Genomic DNA, 17,401 nt, shown 5'->3' with positions numbered 1-17,401 from the left:
TGAGATGTTTAGATTGGAAACATGCACGTTGTTATGAACATCATCCAGGAGCAGCCTCTCATTGGTCCACATGTTATTTTGGGACCAGGCTGTGTTGCTGTAGTCATGCAGTTGTGTAGTGGACACACCGTGCTTTAAGAGAGCACCCGTAGGTCACAGCAAGAGCAGGCAGTGGGAATTTTGGCACGGACACTGTTAATGGTGTTGATTTGCCCAGGGCACTTCTCCTCCTCCCTGTCATCCGCAGACAAAGGTGTCAGGAGGACTAAATCAGTTTGCTCCCGCCTACTATTTCCTTCCACTAAGAGACTGGCTGTCGCCAGAGGGAAAACGGAACCAGTGTTGCTGTGGGGGTGACAGCTAAGTTTGGGAATAGCTTTCTGCTCACCCGATCCCCTCTCTGGCACCCGAGGGAGCAATAAAAATAAGAGCACTACGCCAGGAGCCCTGCCCACTGCCCCATTTAAACACAAAGCTGCCAATCACAGAGATAAACAAGGCCGGAGAAAGGTTTGACCCACGCGTTCTTCCTCCGAGCAGTGTCAGATACGTTTGCTGTTTATGATGAGAATCTGCGGAAGGGTCTTATCTTTAACACGGTGCAGCTGCAATGTCCCAAATGCACCCTGGTGTTTAACCAACCTTTTTCCATGATTCATCTCATTCAGTTCCTGTGTGTCATCACAAACACAAAAGTACGGAATGGATCCAGTTGTGGTCCATCTGTCAGCATTTTAGCACCTGGGGAAACGGCTCCAAATCAAACAGTTGCTGTTGTGCATTTCTACAGACCTGAGTGTGGTCTTTGTTTGTGTGTGTCTTTCCTTAACATGGTTCACTGCTAGCCCAAACAGCAGGTGAGCTTGAAAGTGGAAAGTCAATCTGGGTTTGGGATTCTTGCCTCTGTCTCATTGTTGACTGTAGTGATGCGTGAGTCGTCTCATAACCCGAGGCCTCGCGGGTCGGGAAGCGGCGGGTAAAGAAATTGTCACCTAATTTGCGGGTCACGATGGGGCCGGTCAATAAAAACAAAATTAAAAAACATATAAAATTCCCTATAGCCTATATTAAATATTTGGGAATATATATTTTGTGAGGTGGGCCAAATAATTTCATAAAAGCGGGTCCTGTGGGTTGGAAAAACCCTGACCCTTCCCTTGCATGACTAGTTGACGTATAATCTCTTTCTCTGAATGCTGGAGTTTGTGCTTTCCTAATGAGATTGTCTATTTACTGCAGCTCTGTTTCTTGGTTTCTTTCAAGTTCTTTATGGTAAAAGTCTACAGTCTTAGTGGCCTAAAGTTACATCCAGGGGATGTATTTGCACTAAATTTGCAAAGTTTACAAGATTTATAACATGTATAGATTACAATTGTGGTAATATATTGTAGTCTTTATAACGTTTTTGCATGTGTTGTGTTGAAATATCATTCCCGTTCTTAAATTCTTCGTTATTGTGACCTGCTTCTCAAGTGTTCATTTACTGCAAACAAATTTGGTAGAAATATTGTTCGTAGTTCACAGAAATAAAGAAAAATGATCAACCTTAACACATACCCACAAATAGTAAATTCAGAAAAACTAAAATTTATTTTTAAATGGTCTTAATATTTCCATGGCTATATTTAAAATGCAATAGTCTCCATAGAGTAAACCCAATGATTTAAGGCCTACATATAAAGCCTGACCAGAGGCATTGCCCTCCACAGTGGATCGGAGTGGATCTTTCTCTGTTGGTATGACGACATGGTGCAGACAAGGTAATATGTCCTTCACTGCACCTGTCAGGAAGTGCCGTTAATCTCCATAGTGACAGGGAACTCCTGCTTGGCAATGGGAGCGTTAGAGTCAATATAAATCAGAAGGATCTCTTCCAAGAGCTCAGGCCAGTGAGTCACGTTGAGAGCCACAGACACATCACAGTCGGTCACCACTGGCCAGACAAAATTCCTGCAGTGTTTGCCATACATTAATAAGACTATGGCGGCCCGCCATAGTCTAATTAATGAATTGAATAATACAATTATTTTTCCGCCAGTTTTAAAACGAATAAAAAAATGTAATACTCCTCATAACAAAATATTAATGTGTTGTTTGTTTCCCATAATGATTTATTCATCCCAACCTGCCACTCTATCAACACTGGCCGCCATGAATAGATTTTTCATGATTCCCTTTTACATATTTAATTTAGTATTTAAAACAGCTTAATTCATTGTAGAGTTGCGAGTGCTCGGAGGCTCTCTCTCATGTTGCCTGCAGCACCTCGACAGCGCCTTTCTCACATGACGGTGAGCAAATTAAAATGTGTCGGTGTTTTCATGCGTTCCTCTTTGTACTTGCCTTTCCACATAAATGTCAACAGCAACCGATGTTATGGCCGGTTTATCGTGACTTTTAAAATAAAATAAAAAAGCGCTAATAACACAACAACACATGGATGAGAAGAGCAATGGCAGTAAAGGCTGCATGAGACAAACAAGAAGGCTTATATTTCCAAAACGCTCTTGAATGTGAATGTATTGTGATTTTGTCAGACGATGTGGCGTTTATACCTCAGGATTTAAGCAGTAGTAAAAGTAACAGTTGGTCACTATTTTATACTCGTTTTATGTCTGACCACAGAACAGGTAATATGTGTAAATAGCATTCAGCTGTGTTAGAATACAATATAATATGATCAGAGCATATAAGCGAAACAGATGCCAAAACTAGACCACCAAACGCAAACACAGCGTCATGACGTCACAATATGCTTTACACAATCTCTCCTTTCTGTGGGAAACACTGTTCCTGCGAGTGGGTCGGGTCGACACAACACTTCAGATAAAGGAGATAGAGAGTGAAGAAGAGCTCCAGAGTGCCCTCGTATTTTACTTGAGTATAGACATTAGCAAACAACATCTGAAATATGTTTGAGTGTGGGAGAGCAGCCCAGTCTGGATAAGAAGGGTTTTTTTTGTGCATCACCGAAACATTGCTTTAAGTCCATATAAAGTAAGTTATCTTCAGACCTTGCTTTATAGGATCCTGTAAAGCCTTCAGCTTTGTCCTTTTGTGAAATTCTGTAAGTATGGTTAAATGTCATTCACATATTAGCTAGAACTTGTATACATAAAATGACCACAGAGCAATGACTTGTTGGTGGGCCAAGTGTTTCCATGTAAATGTGTTAATGAGAGAAAATAAGCCTGCATGATAGAGACTAGTTAGTTTGCCCGCTCTGAGCATTAAACCAAGAACAGCCAGAGGAGGAAACAAAGACATGAGAATTGAAAAACCCACAACAAAGTGAGTAAGAGCAAAGACGAAGGAGAAAAAACGTTTACATTTTCCTTCTGTCAAGAGTCTGAATCACAGAAGTCTCAATCAAGTGACAGCAGTGTTGCCTTGCTGAACATAATAGACAACAAACATAATGAAACATGAGTACTGAAAGAGGATTCTTGTGTGTCGGACCTGCTGTGGTGTCCACCTTCTTATTTGCTGGAATTGTTTGCATGGGGTCAACAGGGAATTACATCATCAGCCCGGCTGCCCTGCAGTGAGAGGAAATGAAATCACAGCAGAGCCTTGAGCCAAGAAACCCCTGTTCACACAACATCCTTGTGTGAATCCATGCCTGTTGCTATTTGTCAAGTGTTTCCATTACAGAAAGTAGAGGTTATACCTGAAAATACAAAACTACATGGCAACAGCATTTAAAAAAAAGTGCAGTGTTTAATCACAGATGAGCACTGAACATTGTACTCCTAGCCTTTGGGAATTCCCAAGAATCAGGATTCAAAAGGGTTATGCTAATGGAATACTTCCAATTGGATGCTGCTTAAATCTCCAAGCTGGCAGGATGATGATTTGGCAGTAGAAAAACCGGAGCTTTGTTTCCTTCTGTGCCATGACCATCAACGCTACAGTAGCTACCTTGTAAATGATAATGTACAGGCAGCCGGTTCTTATCGCAGAAATAAGCCCCAACAGTGTGATCAGGACCCCGGCGCAAAGCGGAGGGTCTTGTATCACACGGAAGGGACTTATTTCGCGATAACAGCCAGGTGATTATACATTATCCCCATTACGGCTACTTGCCACATGAGAAAAAACTGGACATGAATTGTGAATATGAAATATTTTATTAGCATATTCATTTTTAAAAGGCCATTTACTTTCGGTTTTAAGGTAAGAAATGTTCAAATGTCACGAACAGGGAATTTGATTTAATCATTTGAAAATATGATGTCATATATATTATTAGAAGTCATTTGCTGCATCCCAGTTACCGGGTGTTATCAGTCTTAAGAAGTTGTTATCTGGGGTTAATGAACCAGCAAATGTCGCGACTGGCCAATCAAAATCAAGCATTCCAACGAACCGTGTAATCAATTTTTATAACAAATGAACTTTTTCTCATTTATTATCTTGAATTTCTGGTGGTTGGGTGAATAAAGTGAGTGGATATACACACATTCTGTAAGTTCCAGTTTGATCAAATAGGTTTTAAAATCGAATAATTTAAAAAGTTGTGTTTTCAAAGATCTGTTAAATGAAGGTCCGATGTGTAATTTTTGGGTCGTAATATAGACAGAAATGCAATATAGTATACATTACTATGCCTTCAGAGGTGTATAAAGACCTTACATAATGAAGCGTTATGTTTATTTTACCTTAGAATGTGCTATTTCTGTCTACATACTGCGGGTCCCCTTACATGGAATTCTCCATGTTGTTTCTACGGTAGCCCTAAACAGACAAACTGCTCTACAGAGCGCTTTTCGTAAATCGTCCTGTCCTGTATCAGCCAGCGTGGTGCTTCGAAAGAGAGGGGGGTGGATTGAGCCGTTGGTTGCAATTCATGGCTAGATGCCGCTTAATTTCATTCACTGGATCTAAAAATGAAAAGCATATAATTAGTGTAGTTCGGTCTGTCTGTGTGCTTGTTATGTTATTGTCATTTTAAGAACATATCATTTTAAGAACAATATCTTAATGTTAACTTATGTCTAATGTTTTTAGTCAACCAAGATGGTGAGTGTTTTAAATATTGCTACTGTCCTTCTGAAACCTTCTATCACATATTTCTTCAATTTTATTTTTTTTCATAAATACTTATTAACAGTCATGCTTTGTTTGTCACTGGGTTTTGCAAATATCTAGTCAATAAAAAGTATTAAAAAGTGCTTGTTAACTTTTACAACATGCCGTTTAATCATCAAAAAAAGTTTTTCTGAAAAACTGCAAATTTTGACATCCAAGGTTTTGCATGGACAGCAATGATATGTAATAAAACCTTGTGAGCTTTTAAAAAATGCATTCAACTAACCTCACTAGACTTATTTGTAATGCTTGTTCTGAAATAGCTCTGGAGATTGGGTGGGACATTTTGTAGCAAAACAAAACAGACAAAGTTTTATAACCCAGTACTTAGATGTGCAGGGGTTATGCTTAGACAAAACAAACTGCCTTTAACAGCAGGTGGATGTGGTCAATAACAAAACTTATTTTGCATTAAAAGTTTAATGTCTAATGAGCCAAATTCTAAAAATGTTATTACTTTTATATTATTTATGTATTTTAGCATTCTGGCAGAAATCTGTGTAGGCAGACAGGTGTAAACTAAGACAGACAGAGCCCTTCAATTGACCATGCTGTCTGGAAGTTGTTTTTCAGAAGATTACTCATAACCCTGTGAACTGAGAAAAAGACAGAAATTACATTCAGAATGTCGTAAAACCCTCCAGACTAAATTTGAGTAATCATAGCAATGATGCTTGTAATGACTGAAGCACAGCACAAGTGCTTATTTAGAGGCAGTGAATACAAACCTGTTGAATTCACACAAATTGAATCGTCAATGTGTTCAGTTGTATGTTCAGTAGTGTTAATGACTGGTTTTACATTTACATTTATGCATTTGGCGGACACTTTTATCCAAAGCGACTGCCATTGCATTTTATCCTATACATTTGTTTCTAAGTATGCGCAATCCCTTGGGATCAAACCCACAACTGCTCTTACCGCTGAGCTACAGGAAAGCAGGAAAGGTTTACTACTGTGGCATGATATGGCAGTAGTATCTTACTTTCATCATTATAAACCCTGTCGTTGTTGGTTGGTGTATCCCAAATATCAAGTCACAATAGAGATCTCAAAATCACAGCACCTGGAGAACTGGTGACTGTCTAAACCGTATCAAGAAGAGTTAGAAAAAAGCATTCGATTTTGGCAGTGACTTGTCTCTAGGATCAGTGTTTTGACCACGTCGCTGTGAGCTTTGGCTTTGGTTGGTGTGTTATTACAGCTGCTTCTGCTTGTAGGATTGAGTATATCAGAGGTTGAGAAAAGGAAATGCGCAAGTGAAAACTGTCTTTAGCTGACATAATATAGCTTGGTGTTACTTTCTAGAACGAGAAGTTGTGTGTTCCCATGTGTTTGATCCTTGGATAATAAATAAACTGAACAAAGTCAGAACATCGAAATGAAATATTCATTCAGGTAGTTTACTTAGCCTGAGAAGTAGTAAGCGGTAAGCGCTGAACATGACCTTCAACCACACATTTACAGTAAACCAGACTATTTGACTATAAAAAGACTTCAAAAAGCTATAAGCTGTCTTCCACCCAGTAGGTCAATAACTAACAATAACTGTTTAGTTTAAAGGAACCTCCTAATTTCAGACAGACATCGAGGGAAGCATATAAAGTCACTTTTAATGATCAAGAACAAATCGAGTGAGTTTGACATAACCAAGTTTTTAATGAGTACAGTAGTTAATTTCTCAGTGGAAAAGAGATGCTGTACATGTTTGTTGGTTCAAAAGTTGACCTGATATTACACAAGCATTATCTTCCGACTGAAAAAAAAACTTAAAAATATTGCATTCAAAGTGTTAGATGAGACTTTTGGAGTTCAGGACTTTTCAGACAGGCATCAAAGCCTGCCATCTAGTGTTTCTAATTGACCATACAAGATAGACCATACAAACATGGCACAGCTTCACATGTATGGAAAAAGACAAATGTCCCGCTGGTATTACAATGATCCTCATTTGTTGCTGTTACACACCCCTGGCCATATTTTCCACCTGATCTAATGCAGTCTGTGGTATTCGGGAGCTGAGAGCCAATGAAAGCTCAGAGATTCCCTTTCCACAGAAGCCGCTCTATTCATGAGTCTTATTAATCCTTATCCCCTGTCTAGGACAGGAAGTGACAAACTTGACACGTTGCACTTTGTTAAGAAACCCTCAGATCTTAACCACTGCCATTCTGCCCCAGAAAACACCCGCTTGCTTCCTATATCTGAGGTGATCTGTGAAATTCCTGACCTCGAACTGACAAACACTTCAAGTGTGACATTATTGACAAGAACGGATTGAAGTGGTAGAGATGAGTCACATTCCAAACCTATCATGCTGAATCCAGTGTATATATATATATATATATATATATATATATATATATATGTATGAATGTATGTATGTCGTTGACCTGCTTTGATTTTTTTTAACTGTTGTCATTCGTTTTGTTTTTCAAGTACTCTGATCCTGTAAGATCCTTTATAAATGTGGCACTGAAGTGACGTTTTGATTTATGAATAAAAAAAAATTGCATACAGTGATGTATATGATATATGTATATATGTCTCTGATAGATCAAATGTAAACTCATACCCCCATCTGCTGGTGAAGAGTATTGGTGCAGTAGTCTAATCTCCATAACACGACGTTTTCATGTCAACATGTGAAATACAGGAAATATTTCTGTCAGTGTTTATGCATAGGTGTTTTATGTAAAGGTGACACTAACCATTTTTTAACAGAATTTAGAAAGTTCCACTTCGGTTGTTGATGTAAACTTTGCGTGGTGTGGCTGAAATTTGAGAATAGGTATACCGATATGTAAATTGTGCCCGATAACCAATAATTCTTGAACATTGGTAGCCGATAACCGATATGTTGGCCGATATACAGTGTTTAAATATTAATACGATATTTTTTGAGACTTGGAATACATTTGTCCCCTGAAAATCATGTACCAAGCCTTCAGACAGCATTCAGCTTCAAACAATATGCCTTTGTTCCAATAATTTACACATTCATAAATATTTACACACTTCTATTAGTAAAACATTGTTGATGTAGTAAGTAAATGATCCCGACAGATTGACAGCACTGTACTTTAACTATGAGCAGTGTGCAGCTGAAGTGGTTCAATTAGAAAAAATATTATTTATCTGCTATAACATATCGGCCTAAATTTTTATTATCGGCCGATACTGATAACATTAAAAACTTCCATTTATTGGCCGATACCGATATGGCCGATAATTTATTATGCATCCCTATTTGATAACAATCCTATAACAAGAAAAATGTTTATTTGGCACTTGAGTATTTAACATAGAGATGTTAAATCTAGAAAATAAGTGAGTTATTTGCAGCATGTTGGATTTGGGTCACTTTGTAAGCCTGAGGCTTTGTTTGCCCAGTCCAGCAAGTCTTTTACACAGTGAGTAAGAGTTTTGACATCAATAAATGTAAACAACAACAATGCATAATGCTTGTTTTTGTAATAAGACTTTTATCTTTACAAATAAGTTTGGATGTAGATCTGCCTAGAAAAGAGTCCTAAAATAAAGATCACAGTTCCACTGCATCCCTATATTTGTTTTCAGGCTCTCAAAGTATTTGGGTCTGAAATCGTGAGTGGGGCCTTAGGCCAGAACCTCTAAGCTGCTCTGAGTCTGCCCTGAAATAGATGTCAACAACAGCATGTAGAGATTACATTGAGCAAGAGTCACCAACACAAGACAAAACAAATAAAAAAATCAATTGCAAAAATACTGCATGTTCATGTCACCTTCCAAGTGTTGTTTGTACTATACCACACCACACCAATGTACTTATTCACAGTAAAAATATCATCTGTGTTGTTTCATGATAAAAAGGTACGTAGCTGCTGGATTTAAATAAATTATTATATTTAAAAATCTAAACAATAAAGTCTGTCAATACTGATGGTCCGCCCAAAAATGAGAATTCTGTCTCAATTTACTCATCCTCAGATTGTTCCAAACCACTATCAATTTATTTGGTCTGCTTAACACAAGGGATGCTATTTGGAAGAATGTCAGTAACCAAACAGAACTCATCCCCCATTTATTGTCATAGTAGGGAAAATAAACACTATGGGAGTTAATGTGGCATGAGATCCAAATATTCTTGTACACATGCTTGCACACATGCCTGGCACTTCCACAGTCTGTGGGGTTAGTTTAACATATCCTCTCCAGTTCTGTAACAGGAGACCTGGAGTCCATTTAAAATTTTCACAAACTCATCCAATCCTCTGCGGTCCACACCTTTGTAAACCGTAATTTAATGGCACTTCTTGCAGAGGCTCCAGCGTGCCTTTTTTCTTAAAGGAAATCCAGCTCGGAATAGAATGGGGCCTCATAAAATCCACTTCCTCTGCCGAGTGTGTGTGAGGAAATAAGGCCTCTTTCATACCCCCACATTCCACAGAGGCTTGCATAAGTCCAGGTAAAGGGTTATCACTATGGTGATGGCATTTGGCACTGCTATTTTGAAGCAGTCCGACTGAAACAGTGGCATGCGTGTTGGAATGGGCAAGTGCGTATTTGAGCCTGTTTGTGCGGAGGGGGTTGGGTATTTGTATGTGTTTCTGAAGTCTGCCTGGTGCCTGCTGCAGAAATAAACTGCAAATTAGACGCTTTATCTTTTGGAGATCGTTTTACACACATGGCAGTAGCTCCTGCGTCAAAGCAACCGAGAGGAGGTGGGGTGCGGAGGAGATGGGCTGTCCTGTACCGATACTGTCTTTCTGCAGGACGTAGGACCGAGTTAGACCCCTTTGCCATCTGCAGAGTCACTCCAACTGTTTGGGTTTCACATGAGTTATATGTGTTGAGACAGGCCTGTGTGCTATGAACTCCAGTTTGCTTTAATACCGTGCGAAAGGCTAATAAGATAGTGTTGATCTGTTACCAGCATATTTATGTAACTCGGAACAGAATATAATAGCTTTAGTAAATTCAATTAAAGAAATTGAAAGATGCATAATGTAATGGCTATAGCATAGTCTGAAATATCACTTTAACCCATTTGCACAACAAATACAAAGACCAGCTCTATGTTTTAAAAATACAGGAAATTGTAAATGCAAAACAAGTGCGATGCATAGGTCATGGCACCAGTTAACCTGCAGCTTTTCTGCTTTGTAAATAAACATCAAATCAAACAATAGAATAAAGCTTAGAGGAAAATATGCGTCTAACAAAATTCTTTATCATAAGACTGACACATGTGCGTTATAACTGCATTAATGCAGTAATTGGTATGTACTGTTTTCAGAGTCAAAACAACATTTCCCCATGTTTAACTCGCCCTCAATGCTTCCTGACTGAATATGACTTTCTTCATGAAGAATAATGCAGTCGGAGTGATAATACCACACATCATTTTTTTTCCCAAGCTATAGAATGGGGGTGAATGGGGGGCAACTTTTTGTTGAAGCTCCAAAAAGTGCATCCATCTATCAAAGAACTGCTCGACACGACACCTTAACAAAGGTCTTCTGAAGCAAATTCAAGACTCAATGCTAAAGATTATTTCTACTGGCCCGGTCGGGCAAGTGATTCCAATTTTCACTGGCCCCTCTTCAAAAAAATATTAAATATTATTTAGTTATTTTTTATAAAAAAATGTACCTGTGTAATCTCAATAAATAAGGGTATGATACCATAACAACTATTAGCCTATAACTCAAAATTGCAAATATTGTCAAAGACAACTATTCATTAAGTAATACAATAAGATCAAGTATTCAAAGTATGTGCAATAGCACAGATTAATGTAATAAAACAAATATACAAATAATCAGTGCATTTCAGGTGTTTTAGGTTGGTCTAATAATAGTAGATATCAGGTACAGAAATTAAATAATGTAAATATTTAAGAGCCTTCACTGTATTAAATATAATATTGAATGAACCTTACTAAGAAGAGCAGTGAGTGTTTTTGTCTTCGTTCTTTGTTGTTTGATGAACAAAATTGAGACGTTTATTATGCTGTTGCCCCTTTAAGAGATTCAAGGATCTCATATAATTTAACACATTCGTTTTGTTTCCACATGTGTTTTGTTTCTGTAAGACATAGTTGATTACTTTTAACAAGGATACTTGGTAATGTTGGCATTTTGGCATCATTTTGTGGCGATTTTAGATCCGAATCCAGTGCTCTTTTGCATCTTCTTGGGAATATTCAAATAGGCAAGTCTTAAAAACGTACACATAATTTTCTAAGACAAAACAGCACTGGCCTGATCGGGCAAGAGACAGTTCTCTTAACTTGCCCGAGGATCTTTCATGCTGGCCCCGGGCCATCGGGCAGCCCTGGAATCGATGCTTTTGTTTAAGAGAAATATCCCTATTAATGTTAACGTCTAGCTTCCGTTATCCTTCAGCTGCTCGTGAACAAGAGGCTTGTTTTTCTGGCAAAGGACAGTGACGAAAGCTCATGCACAGAGACGTCCTATAGATCATGATCGTATCAGGTGTGTTTGATTTGGGTTGGAACTGAAATCTTTAGGGCAGTAGCTCACCAGGAGCAGGGTTGGAGACCCCTGGTATATAGGGAATATATTGAAACCGGGATTAAGAAACCGGGACTAAAACACTCAATTATTTGCTGAAATTACAAGATGCTGGACTCGACGGTGATCATTATGACTTAACTTAAAGTCCTATTCAGTTATGATGCCTTGAGGGTGTGTAAAACATGGGGAAATATCCTTTTAACCTCAATTGGATTTTGAACGCCACAATATTTATTTTGATATTAATTCCTGCGATTTTTATCTGTGCATGCTTATGTGTATGTCTATTTCATCACTGTCAGATGGAAACGTCATATGTCAGAAAAGCTCTAAGACTTTCCAATGTTTGGGAGTAGCTATCTACAAGTAGCGACCACATTTTCAGTAGCTTGATAGCAACTAACTTTTAAGACAGTATAGAATCCATAAAAGTTTACAGTACTCCTTAAATTGCAGTAAATTGTAGTATAATATTATAGGAATTAGTTAAATTATACAACAGTATTCTGCCATGTTAACTAGTAAATTGATCAACTGTAGTATGTACAGTATGAATATGTTTACTATAGTAGATACTAAAGTACAGTAGAATTTTTTTTATGCTGGACCGAGTTAATGATGACAGAATTTTCATTGTTGAGTGAACAAACCCTTTAACTAGTAGTTCACTTGTAGCTTTATATCTTCAGGTTTTTTTTACAACTTAATTTTTATAAAGCTCTATAAACTGCTCATATCATAATAAAACTATTGTGAGCATTTACATTAGCTGATCTGAAAAATTATCCATGAATCTAAATCGACAAAATGACTGAGTTTTGTGATCTGTTACATCACTAGCATATCAGCTACAGTTTATAGATTTGCTTCCCCAACACTGTAACTTTTTCACAGCCCACAGACAAACATGAAGGTTAACTTTTAGTAATTCTTTTTTTTTGACCAAAAAACATGAGAATAGAGATACGTTTGACAGTGGCAATATTCTTATTATTCATTTCATATACAGTACAGATGAAGGTAGAGAGAAATATGTTTTAATATGTAAGAATGTGAATGTTGTCTCGTCTCATCACTTTCGGTATGGATCTCATATAACTACGCACCTCCTCCGGGCCCCATCCTGCTCCAGTCTCAGTGGCCTGTGCTGCACTTGTTATGCCATAAATCAAAATACTTAAGCATAGCTTAGAAAGCTGAAATTAAACTCTGTAATACTGGCTACAGGCAGCAATGCACTTTTTCTTAGTGTTGAGAGTAAAGAGAACCCTCTTACTGAGGACCAAGGGAACAGGTACTTGGTCACGTTGCCAATGGCAAATTGTGACATCATAATGTAAAGGGGAAGAGACGGTGCAGTGTGGGGGACGAGGTGCGCTTCGTGCTTCAGCTGGGGATGGCATCCCAACACTGTGCAACTGAGACCTGTTGAAAATTATTGGAATGAAAACATTATTATTCCTTCAAACGCAACTAATTTACCTGAACTTTCATTCTATTTAGCATTATCGAGGAATACCTTGAGTATTTGAAATCCTAGAAAGCCGCTGGTTCAGTAGTTGAAAACAGTCTCCAAAAGGTTACTCAGATAGGTCGTTTCGATAGGTCATGACAGTAGACATTTGGGGAACTAGAAGATGACACCTTTATAGCGCTCCGATAGCTCTGGCATCCCGCATAGCGGACTTGCTGTTAATTGAAGACTCAGCGTGGTGCTGGTGTTTGCACAGTGTCCAGTATGATGAGAAGAAGACAGGTGTGAGGAGGCCGGTTCCTGTCAGTGCAAGAACACACTCAGCACCTGCAGAGCCATCGAGATGCCCGGGCACTGTTACAGCGCGTCCTAGAACAAGCTGGCCGCCGTAAGCGGGCAGACAGGTGGGATTCTGGAGCTGAGGTGGAGGGGGTTGCAAGTATTAACTGTCTTCTCGCTCATAGGGTTTCCCAGTGTTGAACAGCACTGCTAGGCTCAGCGTGTGCACTTGCATGCTTGCATGGACAAGTTCCTATCTTCTTCAACACCCAAAAACTGTTTCATAATCCAGCCACCTAAAAGAACTCTGGGATTTGGGATGTTTTTACCTGCAGTCTAATGGAAATCCCTTAATCTTAAATATTCTGAATGCAAAAGGAATGCATCTTTTCTTCATTCTTACCTGAAAGAAATATGTTTCAGAGTGCATTGCTCTTTTGCTAAATCCATGATTTTGTATACTGTACATTAGACGACTATACAGTTAAGGGTCCCGAAAATGAAAATACTGTAATCATTTATTCACCCTTGTATCGGTTCAAACCTGTATGACTCTCTTTTATCTGCAGAACACACAAGAAGATATTTTGAAGAATGTTAAAGGATAGTTCACCTTCAAAATGAAACTTCTGTCATCATTTACTTTGTCGTTTTAAACCTGTGCGATTTTCTATCTCCTGCAAAGCACAATATATTAAAAAAAACATTTGTGCACTTGGTCTACATTCACTTCTATTGTATGGACGCAAAACCAATTCAAGTCAATGGGGACCAACGTTTCCTGTTACCAACATTCTATAAAATCACTTCTTTTGGAGAAACACAGTCATACATGTTTGAAATGACAAGAGGGAGTGAAAATAGTGAAACAATTTTCATTTTGAAAGTGAACTGTTCCTTTAATAACTGAACAAATAATTAACTTCCATTGGTTTTGTGTCCTTACACTAGAAGTGAATGGGAACCACTGTTAATCGGTATTGGCCACTACAGTATATACCCACGTGCGCCACAACAATATATGTTGAAGCAACATATCATACAGTCCTAGTTGTATGTAACAATTTCACCAAGTTTCCTGGGTAGTGAGGAAACGAATGATAGCTAAAGGTGTAACATAGTTATAGTATCCAATTCTGTCTGAATGTTCCACACGTCCACTGACACATTCCAGCACTTCTGATAGCATAGACTTCAGTTCACACATCTAAACGGTCCAGGCAAAGCCAACAGAGCAAATTCACACAGAGAGATTAAATATTACTCAGCTAGCACTGTATAAGACTGAGACACATGAAGATTGTGTTCTGCAACTTTAGCATTAGCTATGCCAACGATTATAAGGGAGAGTTAAGGTTTAAATTAAGGTTTAAGGAATGTAACCCTGCATCCAGAATAAATGATGTTGCTTCCAATGATCCCACAAAGGGAAGGTGACACTTCTGGATTCATATTGTTCAACAATGGAGGACATTAAAGACTTGGCCTGCCCTAGTGTTTCTTGGCATTGTGCCGTTATTTGTCAAGCTTTGTGACATCGCAAGAAATGTAATCACCTAAATATATACACAAGCCCCAGGATTGTCTTTCTACATACAAAGTGCGCTTGATCCTCCTGGAATAACTTGCATGCTTGGTTTGACCTGTTATGTGGAACATAAGGTACATCTGCTGTGAGCCATCTGAGGTCATTTGTGACCGTTTTTATCCAAGATGTACCACCACTGATTTTCATAAAAATATCAAATAAAATGGAGCAAATGATAAAAAATCTCCTCACTGTTACAAAGAACAGAATACAGATTAGTGTATGCTTTTTATTGTCCTTCAGAGTCAAGTTGAACATGTCAAAATGAACAAATGAGACATCACTGGACTATATATTTGATTTACGACGACCATGTGAGAGTATTTCTTGGTGTAATTCGGCCCTGGCCATGGAAGTGTTCACGCACGAGGGCCGCAGAGCTCCCGTGAGAATGCACATTTGAGTTTGGACCGCGTCATTTCCCGTTACCCTGTCACCCCACCCCCTTTTTTCAAGTCTGTGTGGACTAGACCCTTAGTGTGGTACGATACATTGTAACCCGTGTGTTGCCCGTTTAATAGAAGAGACAAGTGTATGAATATTCTATTCACGACTTGTTTTGTTTTTGGCCAACACCAGAATAAGTATTTCATTACATGCACTTGGAGCTGACTGTAATATCTTGTCGTCTTCTCCAATGGCCGTCCTTTGCAGTAGAGGAAGCCAATGGTGTTAGCAGCAGGAAAGGGTCTTTATGTCCCTCGGCCCTGCCCACAGTGGAATCTTCATGTGTTTGATATTCTCCTAACAGCTGCCACAGACAGAAAGGGGAATGCTGGGATTGCTATGTACAGCTGAAATGTCAGGAGGCCTCCTGTACAGCGAGTGTTATTTATAAGGCTTAAAGGAAAGAGGAGAAGATCTGCTGGGCGTTATGGCTTTAGTAACGCAAAGGGATCCGCTCCCGCCCCGCATCACCCTTTTTTTCTTCTTGAAAAGTTCATTGGTTTATTTGTGCCGATAAAAAGTAAACATAGCACTGATTTAAGCAGCTGTCTGCCAATATAACCACACACCGGCGTTGCATGGATTTCTGGAAAGATAGACAGTGGATAATTTACATGCGCAGGCGCTAGGTGTCACTGTGCCTTTTAGTTTTCATTTGGGTCGTTTCATGATAGGTTTAAATGGATGGTACAATAGCGGATAAAGGAATAGTTTGACTAAAATTGAAAATTATTTCATCCTTAACTCATCCTTGTATGTTCTATACCTGTATGAGCTTCTATTTTCTGCAGAACACAGAAGAAGATATTTTGAGGAAAGTTGCTAACCAAACAACACTGGCCCCCATTGACTTCTTTTGTATGGGCACAGAATCACTGAGAAATCTCTGTGTCATTTAGTTTAACTGCATTAAAGAAAATGTTGTTTGCATATGACATTGACCAGTTAGAGCGTTTCGGACCAGATTGCAAATATTCTGCATGGCCAATGGTGCATTATCATTACATCTTGCATTCATTTATCTTGTGTTGTTATGCCATGCTTGAACAAAACCAAAACTTGAGTTGCAAGCATTTATGAAGAAAACATTAAAGGTGAACTTCATTTCATTGATGTTATGTTATGCTATGGATGCGGTGCCCTTAACAGTTTAGACTGCATTACTCAACTCCCAAAGTGCACCCTGTGAACCCCTGGGTGCTGGACATCTAAGCTCTCCCCTCGGTTTCTCTCCCTCTCCCTGCCCTGCGCGTAAACAAAGTCTTGATCGACAGCAATTTGCACTTTATCTGTGCTCTTGCTAACTTTAGCCGGAGGTGGGAGGGGGCTTCCATTCCCATAATATGACTTGCTCAGCCATACACGAGTGCGCACCCCAGACATTTGACCAAGCTGATCCCCCTCCCCTCTGTATCATCGCGTTCAGCCTCCTGCTCATCAGGACAGGACAGGCGCACAGAGGGTACAGGTCTGGGAGGCAGACCCCAGAGCGGCTCATGTTTCGCAGGGCTGGGAACCCGTTGGCTATGGACTTGAGTTGAGATTTGTGTTTTGTAGTTTCCAAAGGCAATTGGGAGGCTGGCGGCCTGGCCTCTTTGGTACAATGCTCCTGGATTCCAGGTGTCACAACAGCAGACAAGATTCTAGGAATAGCTGCTTGCACCAAGACACGTCCACCATACATCCCAGGACGAAGCCTAGCAAATGAGAATTTTGAAGCGTGCCAACGCATGCGAGTGAGTGACAGCGGGACGAGAGACGCTACGAGGGCCACTGTCCGGAACGGCTGCTAAACGGAAGTTAATCCCTGTTAACGGAAGTCACAGAGGACGTACTTTGTTCATTTCATTTGGGGATTTTTCTCTCTTAGCACTTTTTCGAATTCTTTTGACATTGCCAATATGATGATCAAAGAGGCCTCGTTGAGGGAGGATCCCGACCTGCGTGGGGAACTGGCATTTTTGGCCAGAGGTTGTGATTTTGTTCTCCCTTCACGATTCA

The 17,401-nt window shown here is 39.3% G+C and overlaps 1 protein-coding gene across 1 annotated transcript in view; it reads left to right on the top strand.

Annotated features, from left to right (window-relative positions):
• ppp2r3a (protein phosphatase 2, regulatory subunit B'', alpha) overlaps window positions 1-17,401 on the top strand; it is a 65,270-nt gene that overhangs the window by 40,042 nt on the left and 7,827 nt on the right. The gene's annotated exons all lie outside the window — the stretch shown is intronic.

Source organism: Triplophysa dalaica, chromosome 3, assembly GCF_015846415.1.
Source record: "Triplophysa dalaica isolate WHDGS20190420 chromosome 3, ASM1584641v1, whole genome shotgun sequence".
NCBI lineage: Eukaryota > Metazoa > Chordata > Actinopteri > Cypriniformes > Nemacheilidae > Triplophysa > Triplophysa dalaica.
The sequence above is the reverse complement of the archived record's forward strand: the minus strand, read 5'-3'. Positions and strand labels throughout refer to the sequence as shown.